The sequence below is a fragment of the Mus pahari genome, chromosome 2 (genome assembly GCF_900095145.1).
Source record: "Mus pahari chromosome 2, PAHARI_EIJ_v1.1, whole genome shotgun sequence".
Classification (NCBI taxonomy): Eukaryota; Metazoa; Chordata; class Mammalia; order Rodentia; family Muridae; genus Mus; species Mus pahari.
This window is the reverse complement of record NC_034591.1, coordinates 95,770,454-95,789,200: the sequence shown is the minus strand read 5'-3', so window position 1 is coordinate 95,789,200 and position 18,747 is coordinate 95,770,454.

Genomic DNA, 18,747 nt, shown 5'->3' with positions numbered 1-18,747 from the left:
AGAGAGAGGAGAGAGAATAACTATTTATTTGAAATTCCTAAAAGGCATTAATTCTATAGTATCAAGTCCCTTTTCTTTTAGTCCTTTAACTATGTAGGAATTTGCTCCTAGGCACTGACAGAGACCTGAGCGGTTCGGGTTTAATGGTGAACTGAGAGAGAGGAGCACACTTCAGCCCACAGCAAATATTTAGCCCAGCTCCCGAGAAAGATGGCAAGTATCCTAAACTAGTGGTCTCTCCCCAAACCACTCCACCCCTACGTAATCCTTTTACTCCATGATGCTCAGTCAAGAGCAGAATATCAATTAGGGAACTTGGATTGAAAAGAAACTGACAACACCAATTTTGCAGATTGCTGGAAGGATTAAACTCAGCGTTCACTTTGCATGAGCATTCACTTCCTTTTTTCAAGTTGCTTTGCAGTCTCCATTCTCTATGCAACATTTCAAGAACACAATTGTCCATTTTGCTAAATGTAACAGTGGGCCCCTTAGTTGGTACAGAGCATTCTAGTTTTTGTAATGACTTTAATTTATTTAACTATTCTTTCCTTTTGGACATATCTCTTATTTATCCGTTATTGTGTTCAGGCAACAGGGAACAACAAGTGGTTACACACACACACCCACACACACACACACACACACACACACACACACGTATAAGCTCATCTCAGTCTTAATAAGAACTATTAGTGAAAAGCCATCCACACAATTCAGCATGCGTCACTTTGGAAGTATTCTAAATTTACTTTAGAAACGTTCTTTGGCATTCCACTGTTCCCTTGCTCAGGACCATTTTCTTTTTCCTTCTCCAGCAAAGGCCACATTGTCCTCTTTACAGGCTGTTACTTTTTGCAGATAACCTTGGCACTTACCTTGCTCAGAAGAAACCATACTCTCCTGCAAAGTGACTTACTCAACATGCAGACTTTTAAGATTAAGGAAAGGAATTGAGAGAATGTGGTTGGTGTGCAGGATTCCTCGTGTTAATAAGATTCAAATGAAATGCAAGCTGTAGGCCAGAAGTAAAAGGCCACCAACAAAGACTGCCAATGCCCCGTTCAATCAACAGGGAAGGTACTTGTTCTATACCTGGCTGGCTTTCTTGTGTTATTATTGTTCCAGCCCGCTTCTCCCAGCCGCTTCGCTGCCCCTACCCCTGATCCAGGCAATTGTGCCTTTTTTTTTCTTTTTTTTGTCTATCCATACACATATGGCTCAAGAAGACATAAAATCTTAAAATTTTCTTTTTCCTGGAAAGAACAGATGTGGGAAGTAGCTGGAGAACGGAATAAAAATCACAATTTCTGTACTTTGAAAACAACTGTGGGAAATGGTTCTACACAGCCAGTGTGTTACCTACTGGTAGTATCTCCTGGAGGAAAATTTCCACCTAGCAGGAGTTTCCTGAAACACATCATTAAATAAATGACTTTTTTTCAACAATCTTTGCCAAATGTTTTGTGAGACCTGAGTCTTGTTTTCCCTAACAAAATTGTTTCATAACAGAAATGACTGCTAGTCTCATTTGCCTAATCTCTCTCTCTCTCTCTCTCTCTCTCTCTCTCTCTCTCTCTCTCTTCCATGTCTCTCTCCCTTCCTCCTCCCCTCTTTCTATCCCTCCATTTCTCCCTATCTTCTGTGCCCTAGTACACTTATAATAATCCACACTAAGGCTTCTAAAACACTAAGATGTAGTCTGGAAAGATTGCTCAGTAGGTTTTTGTCAAGCCTTACCAAATTAACCACCTCATAAGAGAAGAGAACTGATTTCCACAGGTATCCTTTGATGTCCACATATGCATCAAGATACATTCCTCCACCCAAGCATGCACATAGATAAAAATATAATAAATAATTAAAATGGTTAGTTGTCAATGCTAGTGGAAAGACATAGAAGGCTTATTGGGTTATCACCAAACTCCTTAAAATCTGAGTTTACTCAAGATACAGGAAGGTCATTTCTGCACAGAAGATAATGAGCCACCATCATGTTAGACTGTTGAATGGAGGAAACCCATTTGACTTCATTTCTTTGTTTGTTTGTTTGTTTTGGTTTTGGTTTGGTTTGGTTTTCGAGACAGGGTTTTTCTGTATAGCCCTGGCTGTCCTGGAACTCACTTTGTAGACCAGGCTGGCCTTGAACTTGAACTCGAACTCAGAAATCCTCTGCCTCCCAAGTGCTGGGATTAAAGGCGTGCACCACCACACCCGGCTCTTCATTTCTTAATATATGCCACTGTCCACTAATCTCTTCATTTGTAAAGAGTTTATAAAGTTTTAATAACTTCAGTAGCTTTGTAAATTCTTCAAGGAGCTTATGTTAACACACACATTCTATCATAAAAGTGTTTATGCTTAGTCATTTTCTGTTGAGTAAGCTGCCCTTGAATATATGCTACGTGCTTTTTTCTTATAGCTATTTCTTATGGCTATTGTTTTTCTCTTCTTGTACCTATTCTATTTTGTTTTTCAGGTGCCATTTATCCTATGCACAAGTAACAGTGTCAGGTAGTATATTGGGCACTGAGGGTGTTAACATAAGATAAACAAAGAACCTAAGCTCCTTGTGCTAACTGCATTCAGAATGGAAGTTGAAAACGAACATAACACACAGTTACAGCAACAACCCATGTCCACCAACACCCAGGATTTTATGATTACCTAGAAGTGTTCTACTTCTGTAATGTTAAGCATATTCCCCAACTCTAGGAAACAACAGTTTTTTCTTTCTGCATAACAATTTATTTATTTATTTATTTACTTATTTATTTATTTCAGAAAGTTGAAACAAGTTCTAAAAATACAGATTATGTTGCCACATCTATACTATGGGTCCGTATGTCCCTCTATCACTCATCTGGGCTCTATCTCAGAGAATTCAGAACACTAGGAAAGAGGCAGGAAAGAAATCTGCTTTGCAGATTTTGTCATCAGGAAGATCACATTATATCACACCAGCACTCAGGACATAGCCTTTGAAATTCACACGTGAGGTTTATCTGGATGTTTATAAAAGTGATGGGAAAATCCAATGCTTGGATTTACCCTCTTAGTTTGGTTAGCTTTTCGGGTTATTCTGATTGTTTAGTGCCATTGTCAAGGCTACAAAATACAAAACAGGTGAATCAGCTAATAAGGTAGGAAAACACTGATTAAGTTCCATGAGGATTCAACATGCATCGTCCAGGTTAATTGAATTTTTATAGATTAATTCTCTGCTCTGTATTTGAAGAGGTTTTTCCATTTTGGAGTCCACTGCCAAAGCAGTGATGGGCGAAATGAGAAACCCTAAACTAGATAGATGGTCTCTGCATCATCCTGAGGAACAGGATCCCCTGGCAGAAGGCAGGAACTGTCAGGGAAGAGACAGAATGGAGTTCTGGGGACATTTGAATATATCAGTAAGAATTTAATGCAAGTTTCTGCCTCAATAGCAGAAAGTCAGCCAAACTGAGGCTTTCCAGACTCCAGTGCTGAATGAAGTTTAGAGAGATTGCAAATAATCCACTGAAATTTGTTGTAGGCAAAAGGCCAGATAGTCTGAGCTTTTCGAATTTCAAATCCATGCATACCAGGTGTTCTCGGAAAACAAGGTCATGCTGCACTAACCCAGGGCTGCTCTGTGCTGCTAAATTCTCAAATTCAAACCCATGTAGTGGAAAATGTTTGTTTTAATGGATATTTATTCTGAAAGGTTTTAGGCTGACAAAAATTAAGGAAAGGGTTCAGACAGTCCACATGCACACTTCTTTTCTATCTTTGATGCACACATTTCCCTCTGTTCATATTTTGGGCCCATATATTGGTTACAATTGATGAGTCAGATTTAAACATTATAGTAACCAAAGCCCTTACTTTAAATTAGGGTAGTCATATTATGATGAACATTCTATGGATTTTGAAAAATGCATTACAGTCTAGATCCAACAAGACAGTATCCTGCAGAATCACCTCATTGCACTTAAACCCTGCTGCCCTCTTGTCTTGTCCCCCTCATCTCCATATCCTGCACCCATAGTAACCCAGTGTGTCCTTATCCATAATTTTGCCCTTTTGAGAATGCTATGGAGGTAGAATCATACAGAACAGATTCTCAGAAGACTGGAGAAGTTCACATGAGGCAAGATTCCTCTCCTTCCTTGTCTCTTCATGATTTGATAGCACTTTAGTACTTAGGGTTTTTTTTTTTTTTAAATGTTGTTATTGTTGCTGTTGTGTTAAAAATTATTTATTAACATGATTCCATTTCTTTTTAACTTTAGAAGTTAAGAATTTTAAGTAATATTTTATTAGTTGTTTGATCATTCTTACAATGTATTTTAATCATATTCATTCCAACTCGTCCCCCTAATATCTCCCAGCTACATCCCATGTTTAACTCTATTTTATGGTTTTAATAATACATTTAATCCAGTTTGTGTTGACCATATACTTACTCATGAGTGGGGAATTATCCACTGGGATGTGCTGTTTCTACTGGGAGCTACACCCTAAAAAATTTTTTTTTATTATTATTTTCTTAAAAAATAAATAAAAAATAAAAACAGGCTCTGACTACCCAAGACACCATCAACTTTTCTCCTTAGTCTATTCTCATTTGCCTATCCCATTCAATGACAACACCTTTTCTTTTTAAATACAGCATCTAAACAATCCTGAAATGTATAAAAAGGCATATTTTCCCACAAGACCATAGGGTACTCTCAAAAATCCCACATGTTGCTCCAGTGGGTATATACCTTATCAAATTCTATTGCTGAGAAAAAACTAGATTACAGGTGGCAAATTTTTTAGTATATGATTGACAGAATATTTTCTACCTCCTCCCAGTCAGGCATCAACACAAATTCCTTGCACCTATACCCCTAAGGTATGAAGATTCTACTTCTTAAGTTTTTTTAAATTTCATCAAGTCATGCATTCTTGCCCAGTCACCTGCATCCAAATGTTCAGGACTTTCTCATTCTCCACCAAGTATTAAGATATCACAAACAACCTGTCTTGCAGGAATGAATAAATTCTAAGAGACACTGATGCTCTCCTTTGTGGCAATGTAACTGATGCAAAAGAAACTTGTTGCAATACCATTGATGGTATAAGTGATATACTAATAAACTTGCTTCAGAAATAATGAGTTACACAAAGTCAAATTTAGCTAAAATGTATTTATTCTGCTGCCTCTATTATGACTGGAAGATAAACAGTACACTAACCAGACTTGTTAGAAACCTTAGAGCAAATGTTTTGTACCATGGTTAAAGTTTACAGTTGCTGGGAAAGTTTCTGCTACTGTTTGTTTACAAAGATGGACCTCCAATTAGGTTCTATTCCCATAACAAAAGAAGAAAACTCTGACTTACAAAATGTAGGTATTTCACCCAAACTAGGATCAAAGAACATGATCCTAAGAGTCAAGCCAACCCCCAAACCCCTCCCAGCAAGGTTGCTAGCATCACTAAGTCCTGCTCTCCCATTAAGTCCATTTGCTTTTGTGTATTTTCCAAAACCATTCATTTTCCTTCATTGATCTCTAAGTGTGTGGAGGCATACCAATTCTACAACAAACTCTAGAAATAATGAACATTTAGGTATTAGCGTTTTTCTCTAGAAATCTCCTGATGGTCGAAGAAATGGGTGAAACCATGTGGACTTCTGAAGGAGGTGCTTAGAGAAAGACATTTGATTTATCATATGACCTTGAAGTAGAGACTTAGATCTGAAATGACGGAGGTCACTAGACCACACCTTGCCCAAGTGCTTAGTCATGCATATTTCTTGTTTTCTATTTAAACCCTACCCTTACATCAGGACCTCAAATATTGACTAGCATGGGTTCATTGGATGTTCTTTTCCTTCTTCCCAATGTTGCCACATTGAATAAGTTTCCCTTTCCCCCTTTTGACTATTAATTTAACTCTTTTAATTAGCTTAACAGAGATGAAAAGCCTGACCTGGCTTGTTGAGACACAGGCTATAACCTCTAAACCCTAAAACAGTAAGTCCTTTTATCCTCTGCTTTTAACCATAACTTCCCCCTAACTCTGCTTCTCATTGTTGCTCTACATATCTTTGTAATGTAGAGATGTTTGATCTCCTAATGTGTCAGGTGCCTACTTACTTGTTTTCATTCAGTCCTTTCTGCTTCTAATCTACCATTGGTTCCTAATGGTCTCAGTCTTTCTTTATTATTGAACATTGTCCTCCCCTCCTTTTATTTTTATTCTTATTCTCTCTCTCTCTCTCTCTCTCTCTCTCACTCTCTCTCTCGCTCTCTCGCTCTCTCGCTCTCTCGCTCTCGCTCTCACTCTCACTCTCTCTCTTTCTTTTTGGCAGTGCCACTTCATGGTCAAGTTCACAATACTTTAGTTTTCTTGGAAACATTACACACCGTGAGATATATTCAAAATTATTTTCCTTCTGCTTTCTGTGTCTGAGATGTATTAAGTGACTTGTGATGAAGTTTAATGATTTCCTTGTCTGTGTTTTTATAGCCTCTAATTGTATCATATAAAGTCAGCTTACATCTGTCACGCAGTGTGCTGCAGGACATAATATGGTATAGCATTATAGATGCCGATGAATTTAATAAAGGAGCAGAAGTCCAAGGCCACTCTGCCTCCTGATTCATTACTAAGTACAGGGGTCTTATGGTTGAGGAACATGACAATTACTGAAAAGAAATATTTTTTAAGATGACAATAAGACAAAGCTATGGTTCTTGTTTTGCCTTTTTATTTCATTTTCAATTATATGGGTATGCCTCTGTGTGTGTGTGTGTGTGTGTGTGTGTGTGTGTGTGTGTGTGTGTGTGTGTGTGTAGGGGGTGCTATATGCACAGGAGTATAATGCCTTCAGAGGACAGGAGACTGTCAGATTCCCTGAAGCTGGAGTGACAGATGGGAGCTTCCTGATGTGGATGCTTGGACTCTAACTTAGCTCCTCTGTAAAACCATTTACTATGCTGTCTCTCCACTATCCAGCTATGGTTCATTGTTTTTTAGATTGGCTTATTTCATTCTATATGCTTGTAGGGGACAGAAGAGGGCATCTGATACTCAACTGCTGAGCTACCCTTCTAGCCCTTAAGCTGCTGTTGTTGACAAGAAGGATTCAGTCATGACTAGGACCATATAAGAGGTAAAATACAAGACATTGCTGCTGGTCCTGTGGATGTCTGTGGACTCTGCTCCCACAAGCTACAGATGATGGTTCTTGGGGTAAATAGCTCTCTCATTGCTCATGCCCTACCTTCCGTGCTGCCCTGCATTCCCTGTGGACACAAGGGAATGATGTGCAGCTGAACTGACAGCAGATAGTTTGCTCATTCCTCATCTGTCTCCTCTGCAATTTAGAGCCTTAAGAGATAGACTTTCCCATTAAACAAGAACCTTTAACGTGGCAAGTGAACTGATTGGAAAAGCCTTAATGAAATCAGCCTCCAAACCGTAATGCCCAGGGTCCTCACGACAAAGCTGCATCTCCAGTTCCCTGTTCCTCTCTGCTCTCTGCCTGCCTCAGGTTCCTCCTATGCATTTTCCCCTGGGCATAACCATTGATCCTTTCTCCCAGAGACTGTTTTCTCATCTCAGTCTCTAAGGTCAAACTAGATCAGCTAAACTCCACTTTCTTCTGACACTTCACAGAAGTGAACAAGAAAGAAATGTGGAAGAGACCGAGGACATGTCTGGTGTCTTTACTTCCCTCCAAGAGTTTTTTCTTTAGGACATTTGGACTGTCCCCACCCATAGGAATTATTAGCGATGTTCTCAGTAAAGATTGAAGCATTGGATGGGAGAGCCTTTAATAAATGAGATAGCATAATTCCTTGAAATGGGATTCCTTTTTGAAAAAGTACTCTTTCATGTTCTATGCAAATAAAATCTGCTTTTTGGTTTTTAAGAAAGAGAGTAGCTCATATTAATCATCTGTTCAGTGCCAAGCATAAAACTCAGAGATTTGCATAAAGAGCTATCATTTCAATTTTCTCAGCAACCATAATAATAAGTTTGCCAACATTTATCCAGCACTAATTATGTGTCAAGACCTCTGTTAATAGATTTACTCAAGTTATCTAATTGCAGCCTCCCAACCACACATAATATAGGTACTCTCAAATTATCTTTGTTTTATAGATACAAATGAAACATGCAAAGAAGTTAAAAACCTTGTCCATGAAAACCTAATTAGTAAGACAGGTCTGGAGTGTTTCCTCAGGGCCAATTGGATCTGAGTCCAAACACAGAGGTAATATGGTGATCGTGGGCTTTGTAGAATGCTTGCTAATGATACTGGTCTAAGTATACAATCTAAAAGCCCAGCTTGAGAACAGAAAAGTGCAACATGAAAAATGAGTCTCTTTGGGTTGTTAATTCAAACCCTTGATCCAGGTTGTCCTAGTATCATTTCTGTTCTTGCGATACAATGTCCTTATGAAAATAACTAGGGAAGGGTATTATTTCTCTTTACAGTTCTCTGTTAGGATCTTACAGTGAGGGATGTCAAGAAAGGAAATTGAGATAACTAGTCACATCATATCTAGAGTCAAGAATAGAGAGAAATAAGTGAAAGCTTGTCTGTTTGTGCTCAGCTCTGATTTTTTTCCACTCCTATACACATTAGGGTATGGCACTTCCCATCCTAAGCTAGGTCTTCCCTCACGAGTTACTTCAGATAAGACAACCCCCCACAGACACATGCAAGGGCTTAGTCACTTCTCTATCCCTGTGAAGAGACACCACAGCTAGGGAAATTCTTATAAAGGAAAGCATTTAATAGTAGCTGGCTTTCAGTTTCAGAGTTGTAGTGTATTATCATCACGGCAAGAAGCATGGTGGTATATAGGCAGACATGGTGAATTACCACACAGGCCACTCCAATGTAAAAATCCCTCACTGAGACTTTCTTCCCAGGTGATTCTACATTGTGTCTCATTGACAAAGAGCCTTGTATGCATACTTTTCACCGATTAGATTAGAACAGGATTTCTAACAATTTATAAAATGACCTTAAACATACTTTTTGTGGCTTTGTACTATGTATTTATGCAGAGAAATGATCTCAGAATTGATGGCTGCAAAATGAAATTCTTCATCAAATGTGAAGAATGTTGAAGACATCCCATGTCTTGTAGTAACAAATGTTCAGGCAAGATTTAATTCTTTATGAGCAAATATAAAGCAATACATATAATTAGTATTCAATATTATTTAGTCTTTAATCAGTGGTAAAATTGTGTGTATACTAAAAATTGTTTTAAATTATATTTTTAAATTTATTCTCCAGGAAATATTTGTTTGCCTATATTTATACCTATATATTCATGGAATAATAACAGTCAAGAAATGGTCAAAAGTGGTAAAAATTTCAGAGGCCTGGATCAGCCTTGAAGTCAGATTCAAACATATGGACTGAGCAAGTTGTATTTAGGGGTGTGTGTGTGTGTGTGTGTGTGTGTGTGTGTTTTCTAACAATTAAAGAAAAGAGGCTATCAGTTTCATACACAACAAGGAAGTGCATTTGGGGAATTTGAGGGAGAAAAGGGAAAATGCGAAATGATACATTTCAAAAATTAAAAAATGTATATATATTTTAAAATTGAAAAAAGAAGCTGTCTTAGGGTTTTCGTTGATGTGAAGAGACACCATGATCACGGCAACTCTTATACAGGAAAGCATTTAATTAGAGCTGGCTTACAGCTTCAGAGGTTAAGTCCATTCTCATTATGGCAGGAAACATGGCAGCATGCAGGCAGTCATGGGGCTGCAGGACCTGACAGTTCTGCATCTTGGTCTGCAGGCAGCACAAGGCTCTCACACTGGGCATAGCTTGAGCACATATAACTGCAAAGGCCTCCTCCACAGTGACACACTTCCTCCAACAAGGCCACACCTCTTAATACTGCCCCTCCCTGTGGATCAAGTATTCAAACATATGAATCTATGGGGACCATGTGTATTCAATCCACCAGAGAAAACATAGTCTAGACTGGTTAGAGTGACATTTGGACAGAAAAGGGAATTGCAATGTGCAGTTGAGAAGATGAAACACACTCAGAGTAGGTAATAAAGCCATATAAAATTATGGGAACTTACTTCATACATTTATTCACTGCAAATGTTACTGTGGAGACAGGATGAAGTAACTGGTACTGCCACCCAAGATGGGGATTTTGATTTGATATCTTTACAAAAAATAAATTCTATTTTTAGTTTTCACCTATTTTAGGAAACTGAACATCTAAGATCTGCCCAAATGAGGCAGGATATTGCTTCCTGGAGGAAACATCTATCAGAGTCCTGTGGATGTCTAGATAAACTAATGGTGTGGTTTCTCAAAGCAAAGGATAAAGAACACAAGACTCCCATTGCCCTGTGGTTACTTTTCTTTCTGATATTTACTTTCCTTTTTCCTTATGTGTATAGATCTCTGTCTTTCTGTCTCTCTGTCTGTCTGTCTGCCTCTCTCTGTGTATGTGTGTGTGTGTGTGTGTATGTATATATATATATATATATATATATATATATATATATACACATATATATATGTATATGTGTATGTATATATATATATGTATACATACATATATATATATGTATATATATATATATGTATGTATATGTGTGTGTGTGTGTGTACACCATGTATATGTAGGTACACGTGGAAGGCAGAAGGTAGCAGGTCTGTTGGAGATGGCCTTACAGACGTTCTGAATCACTGGTCTCTAGTATTCTTACTTTATTTTTGTATTATTTATTATTATTGTCGTTGTTGTTGTTGTATTACATTATTTTATTTATTTACATTCCAAATATTGCCTCCTTCCTGTTGACCCCTCCCAGTGTTCTTCACCCCATTACCCCTCCCCATTTGCCTTTGAGAGGGTGCTCCATACCTGCCCCCACCTCAACCCCACCCCCTTCCCTGGTGCATCTAGTCTCTACAGGATTAGGTACATCCTCTCCCACTGAGGCCAGACAAAGTAGCCCTCTGCTACATATATGCTGGGGCCTCAGACCAGTCCAGACAAAGCAGTCCTCTGCTACATATATGCTGGGGCCTCGGACCAGCCCATGGATGCTCTTTGACTGTTGGCTTAATCTCTGGGAGCTCCCAGTGGTATGTTTTAGTTGAACTGCTGTTCTTCTTACGGGGTTGCCATCTGCTTTCAGTTCCTTCAGTCCTTTTTCTAACTCTTCCACAGGGGTCCCAGACAACAGTTCTAGTATTCTTATAGTGAGAGAAAGTACTCTTAACTGCTCTTAAGAGCTACTTCTGTACTCCCATCATCTTTACTATTAAAATTAGTGTCATAGTTTTAATGTATTAATAAATTTTTTCCTCAAGAATCTAGTAATTATTTCTATAGAGATATAGAACTAAGCAAAGACAAACTGGGAACATTCAGTCATGTGCAGAGTTTTGGACAATATTAGAGATATGTATACTATTTATAAGATTGTACCAGGGCTCATAGAATATCAATGCTGTGGAGAGCTCCAGAATTTCCAGGTAGTTTCGATGGGTAATAGCTTACATAACCTTCAATCACTATGAGCAAGCCTCAAAGCAAACAGTTCAGTGGGATTTCCATCTTTTCAGAGAATTCCAGAGTGATGCAAGCCAAGATGCCCAGGAGAGGTCTATGCAAAAATCTGAAGAGAGTAGACATACCCACAGCCAGATAAAGTCCACATGCAGAAGTGTGAAGCACCACATCTCAGATAATCAGAGGAACTAGAGGGAGAAAGTATAAAGTTATTTCAAATTAAACTTAAAGAATGCTGTACTGGATAGTTTTGTGTCAACTTGACACAGTTGGAGTTATCACAGATAAAGGAGCTTCAGTTGGGGAAATGCCTCCATGAGATCCAGCTGTAAGGCATTTTCTCAACTAGTGATCAAGGGGGGAGGTTCCCTTGTGGGTGGTGCCATCTCTGGGCTGGTAGTCTTGGGTTCTATAAGAGAGTGGACTGAGCAAGCCAGGGGAGGCAAGCCAGTAAAGAACATCCCTCCATGGCCTCTGCATCAGCTCCTGCTTTCTGACCTGCTTGAGTTCCAGTCCTGCATCCTTTGGTGATTAACAGCAGTATGAAAATGTAAGCTGAATAAACCCTTTCCTTCCCAACTTGCTTCTTGGTCATGATGTTTGTGCAGGAATAGAAACCCTGACTAAGACAAATGCCAAACAGGAAAAGGTGAACTATTCCTTTGTGGCATTAAATGTAATATCCCTATTGATGTGTGCATGTAAATTAAAGAGCATAGGTACATGTTTGATTCTATTCTTACTGTGATTGGTTCTTTTTAAGTCAATCTATGTGTGGTATGCAATGCTTTGTTTCATTTTTCCTTCTTTTTACCAAAACAATCCCATTCGTCTCGTTTCTTTTTATCTGTACTACTACCTGAGTACTGTGGTCATCACGGTCCATTCAGTTTATCTCTCACTGCTCCATTTCCACAGTGTCTACCAAGTCTTACACTAATTTAGACCCATTGTTATTTTGCATTATTGTGTAATTTATTGCTTCATACAATGAGCCTGACTTTTTCAATAAAATGCTCACCCCCAGACCTACCCACACCTTTATCTGCTATGTCAGAGCAGGTCATTACATACAATTAGAGAAATGTAAACTAGTTCCATTAGATAATTAGAAAAGTATGGTATTCTTCCAAGATAATACATTTTAAAAATATTTCATGATGCATGAGAGTCTATCTATGTGACTATGTGCTTGTGGATAAAGATGCTCTTGAAAGCTAGAAAAAGGCTACAGACACCCTGGAGCAGGAGTGACAAGCAATTCTGAGCTATCTGGCATGTGCACTGGGTAGAAAACTCAAGTCCTGTTTAAGAAAAGGAAACATTATTTTTATTGTTTTATTATTTGTTTTTATTTTTAGTGAAAATATATTCTCTCATATAATGAATTCCAACCAGTTTCCACTTCCTCCATATTTCTCAGTTCCCCATAATCCCCTATCTTTCCCAGATTGACTCCGATTTCCTCTTCAGGAAAGAGCAAGCCTCCAGCAGATGATAGCTCTTCAACTTGTGATTCCAAAGCTGTTCAACCTGTGATATTCAAATGCATATAAAAAGGAAGAAAGTAATCCCTCAACAAAACCAAAAGAAGACAGCCACAAGAACAGAATCCCACCTTTAACAACAAAAATGACAGGAAACAAAAATTACCTTTTTTGATTTCTCTTAACATCAATGGACTCAATTCCCCAACAAAAAGACATAGATTAACAGACTGGATACACAAATAGGGTCCCACATTTTGCTGCTTACAGGAAACCCACCTCAGGAACAACAACAGACACTACCTCAGAGTAAAAGGCTGGAAAACAATTTTCCAAGCAAATGGTCCAAAGAAACAAGCTGGAGTAGCCATTCTAATATCAAATAAAATTGACTTCCAACCCAAATTTATCAAAAAAGATAAGGAGGGTCACTTCATACTCATCAAAGGTAAAATCTACCAATATGAACTCTCAGTTCTAAATATCTAGGCTCCAAATGAAAGGGCAGCCACATTCATTAAAGAAACTTTAGTAAAGCTCAAAATACACATTGTACCTCACACAATAATAGTGGGAGACTTCAACACCCCACTCTCACCAATGGACAGATCCTGGAAACAGAAACTAAACAGAGACACATGGACACTAACAGAAGTTATGAAACAAATGGATTTAACAGATATCTACAGAACATTTCATTTTATCCTAAAACAAAAGCATATACCTTCTTCTCAGCACCTCATGGTACCTCCTCAAAAATTGATCATATAATCGATCACAAAACAGACCTTGAGAGATATAAAAATACTGAAATTAGCCCATGCACCCTATCAGATCACCACGAACTGAGGCTGATCTTCAAGAACAGCATAAATAATAGAAATCCAACATTCACGTGGAAACTGAACAACAGTCTACTCAATGATACCTTGGTCAAGGAAGAAATAAAGAAAGAAACTAAAGACTTTTTAGAGTTTAATGAAAATGAAGCCACAACATACCCAAACTTATGGGACACAATGAAAACAGTCCTAAGAGGAAAACTGATAGCTCTGAATGTTGCCAAAAAGAAACTAGAGAGAGAATATACTAGCAGTCTGACAGCACACCTAGAAATTCTATGTACTGGTTAGTTTTGTGTCAACTTGACACAGCTGGAGTTATCACAGAGAAAGGAGCTTTAGTTTGGAAAATGCCTCCATGAGATCCAGCTGCAAGGCATTTTCTCAATTAGTGATCAAGGGGGAGAGGCCCCTTGTGGGTGGGACCATCTCTGGGGTGGTAGTCTTATATTCTATAAGAGAGCAGGCTGAGCAAGCCAGGGGAGACAAGCCAGTAAAGAATATCCCTCCATGGCTTCTGCATCAGCTCCTGAATTCTGACCTGCTTGAGTTCCAGTCCTGCATCCTTTGGTGATCAACAGCAGTATGGAAATGTAAGCCGAATAAACCCTTTCCTCCCCAACTTGCTTCTTGGTCATGATGTTGTGCAGGAATAGAAACCCTGACTAAGACACTCTAGAACGAAAGGAAGCAAAGTCACCCAAGAGGAGTAGACAGCAGGAAATAATCAAACTCAAGGGTGAAATCAACCAAGTGGAAACAAAAAGAACTATTCAAAGAATCAACCAAACCATGAGCTGGTTCTTTGAGAAAATCAACAAAATAGATAAACCCTTAACCAGACTAACTAGAGGGCACAGGGACAGTATCTTAATTAACAAAATCGGAAATGAAAAAGGAGACATAACAACAGATCCTGAGGAAATCCAAAATCTGTTGATGATCAGATCCTACTATAAAGGGTTATACTCAACAAAACTGGAAAACCTGGATGAAATGGACAAATTCCTAGACAGATACCAGGTACCAAAGTTCAATCAGGATCAGATTAATGATCTTAACAGTCCCATTTCCCCTGAGGAAATACAAGCAGCCATTAATAGTCTCCCAACCAAAAAAAAGCCCAGGATCAGATGGGTTTAGTGCAGAGCTCTATCAAAACTTCAAAGAAGACCTAATTCCAACTCTCCTCAAACTATTCCACAAAATAGAAACAGAAGGTACTCTACTCAATTCATTCTATGAAGCCACAATTNCTCTGATACCTAAACCACANAAAGATCCAACAGAGAAAAAGAACTTCAGACCAATTTCCCTTGTGATAATATTATTTTAATTTGCACATATCTGATAATTATGAGACAGAGAATCCCTTTAGTTGTTCATTAGTTGCTTGGCTTCTGTCTCTGGGTATTGTTTAGTCTTACTTTGCTAGATCTATATTTCAGTGTCCATCTTACTTGTGCTGATTTGTATACTTACATAATCTAGAACTCTTCTCCCTTTGCATTTGTTTGTTATTTAACTGTGTCATCTTCAAATTCAAACATTGCCTGGTTTTGCTCTGGGGTTTAGTAAACTCTTTTCACTTTCTATATTTTCATCACTTAATATTTTCAGGCTGAACTTCAATATATAAGAACATTATTACTTCCTGTTGTTCTATAACACAAGTTTGTTTCTATGTGTGTTATAAACAACATCTCCAAGTCACTTATCAACCACTTCCCATCCTGATGGTTCATCCTATCTTTGTTATTCAACAGGACCATTTTGCTTTGTGTGTCTCTGAATTCTCCAGACTGTTTATCATTTTGTCTCTCAGTGACCCATTTCTACACCGTCTTAATTATACTGTCTTTCTACTATGATGTAATCTGTCATAATATTGATTGTTCTAGTTTGCTTGTCAGTTGCTATAATAAAACACTCTGGCCAAAAGCAGTATAAAGAAGACAGGGTTCACTTGGGTTATGCTTTTTAGGTCACAGTTATCACTGTGGGAATTCAGAGCAAGAACTTAAATGGGAATTTGAAATAGAAAGTATGGAGAAATACTGCTTGCTGTGAAGTGACTAAGGTATCACAATCTCTTCTGACTCCATTTTGTATTTGCTTAGACTGTTCTCTGGCCAGCAACTATTCCCACCAACAGTCACATCAGCCTTAGAAATATATTTGGGGTTCTCATTACCCTGACCATGATCCGGATAGATTAATAATTAATGTTTATGTAAACTAAACATACTATAATGATGGAAGAACATACGAGTCAAGAATAATTGTCCTGTTATATCTGAAACAGGCATTGTATTCCTACAAAAACAAAGTGATGCAGGGTTATCCTTACTATCATCTCACATTGATATAATTGTGATTTTTGTGGTTTTTCCCACACTGTGTTACTGAGCTTTGGTGCCAAGATCTTCTGAGACATAGCCTTCTCTGGAATCCTTTGATTCATAATCTATATTGTCTTAATCAACATATTGGTATTTTTCTTGAGTGGATTATTTCAGGTGCCTTGCTCTCTGGCTTTCTTTCTTGGTTTTTTGTTTTTTGTTTCTGTTTTTTGTTTTCTTGGTTCTTTCTTTGTTTACACTTCAAGTGTTATCCCCTTTCACAGTTTCCCCTCTGAAAACCCCCTATCCCTTCTACAAGGGTGCTTTCGACCTACCCACTCACTCCCTCCTCACCACTCCTTCAAAGAACCAAGGGCCTCCCCTCCTTTTGATGCCAGATAAGGCCATCCCCTGCTACATATACAGCTGGAGTTATGGGTTCCTCTTTATATATTCTTTGGTTGGTGGTTTATTCCCTGAGAGCTCTAGGGGGTCTTGTTGGTTAATATTGTTGTTCTTTCTATGGGGTTGCAAACCCCTTCAGCTCTTACAATCCTTCCCTAACTTCTCCATTGGGGTCCCTGTGCTCAGTCCAATGGTTGGCTGCAAACATCCCCATCTGTATTGGTCAGGCTCTGGCAGAGCCTCCCCGGAGACAGCTATATCAGGCTCTTGTCAGCAACACTTCTTGCTATCCGCAATAGTGTCTGGTTTTGATATCAGCATATGAGATGGATCCCCAGATGGGGCAGTCTCTGGATGGCCTTTCCTTCAGTCTCTGTTCTATCCTTTGTCCCTGTATTTCTCCCTGTAAATAGATAGGAGCAATTCTGGGTTGAAATTTTTGAGATGAGTGGGTGGCCACATCCCTTAAATGGAGGCTGTGTCTAATCTCTGGATGTGGTCTATACAGGTTTTCTCTCCCTTTGTTGGGTATTTCAGCTACTGTCATCCCTGTTGGGTCCTGGAAGCCTCTTTCTTTCCTGGCATCTGGGACTTTCCGGTGGCTACCGCCAGTTCCCCATCCCCACTGCTATACACTACTGTTCAATTTCCTGACCCTCTGTACATCTCTGCCCCATGTCTTCCCCCCTTACATGATCCTGCCCCCTTGACCCCCCTCCTCTCTTCCTCCCAAGTCACTCCCACCTTATACCTCCAATGATTATTTCATTCCCCTTCAAAGTAGGACTGAAGCCTCCACACTTTGGTATTCCTTTTTCTTAAGCTTCATATGGTCTGTGAGTTTTATCATGGGTATTCCAAGAACTTTTTGCCCAATATCTATTTATCACTGAGTACATCCATGTGTGCTGTTTTTTGACTGGGTTACCTTACTCAGGATGATATTTTCTAGTTCCAACCATTTGCCTAAGAATTTCATGAAGTGATTGTTTTTAATAGTTGAGTAGTACTCCATTGTGTAAATGTACCACATTTTCTGTATCAATCCCCCTCTTGAGGAACATCTGGGTTGTTTCCAGTCTCTGGTTATATTATAAGTAATGCTGGTATGAACATCATGGAGCATGTATCCTTGTTATGGCTCATCTTCAGCTTGTTTACTTATAGAACCCAGGCCCAACTGCCTATGAATTGTACCACCCACTGCTGGCTTGGCCTTTCCACACCAAACATTACTCAAGGTAGGTCTGCATAGACAGGCCAGTCTGACTTCAGCAATGTCTTAATTGAGACAGACTCAGAAAACCCTAGACTAGCTGTGTCAAGCTGAGAGCTAAAGCTAGCCTGGGTATCGCTCTTTTTGAGATGTCTTTTTCTTCCTTTTTTCAAATATTCTTTGTTTAAATGAGATTGTCTAATTCTACCTATTCACCTTCTCAAGTGACAGAGTGGCATCATATTATTAACAGGAACAACTGAACTGACATAATTTCATTTTTATGTCCTTGTATCCATACCAAAAGAAAGATAGAAAGAAAGAAAGAAAGAAAGACAAAGATTTTGCCATTCTTTGTTGTTAACTTCTTGCATGTTCTTTAATAATGCATTTTAATTTTATTCATAAAATGTCATGTATTACAGATAATTTCTAAGTAACTTTATTTCATTTTGTCTTCTTTTAAGTATGTTCTCTAACCAGTAATTGACTCTGCTCAGCAGGTAAAAGGCACTACTTATCAAGAAAGAAAACCTGGGCTTGATCTCACAGAATCCACATGATTAAAGAGGACTCCTGCAAGTTCTGTCTGTCCTCCACATGTGTGCTGTACTGTGCACATATGCATATACATACATACATACACACACACACACACACACACACACACACATACACACACACACACACACAGAGAGAGAGAGAGAGAGAGAGAGAGAGAGAGAGAGAGAGAGAGAGAGAGAGGCAGACACATACACATGGATGCACACAAAATAAATAAACAAATGTGAAAATTAGGGTTTAATTACAATTTTTAAAAACTTTTTAAAAATATTTTTTACTGTTTTTTATTAGATATTTTCTTTATTTGCATTTCAAATGTTATCCCCTTTCCTAGTTTCCC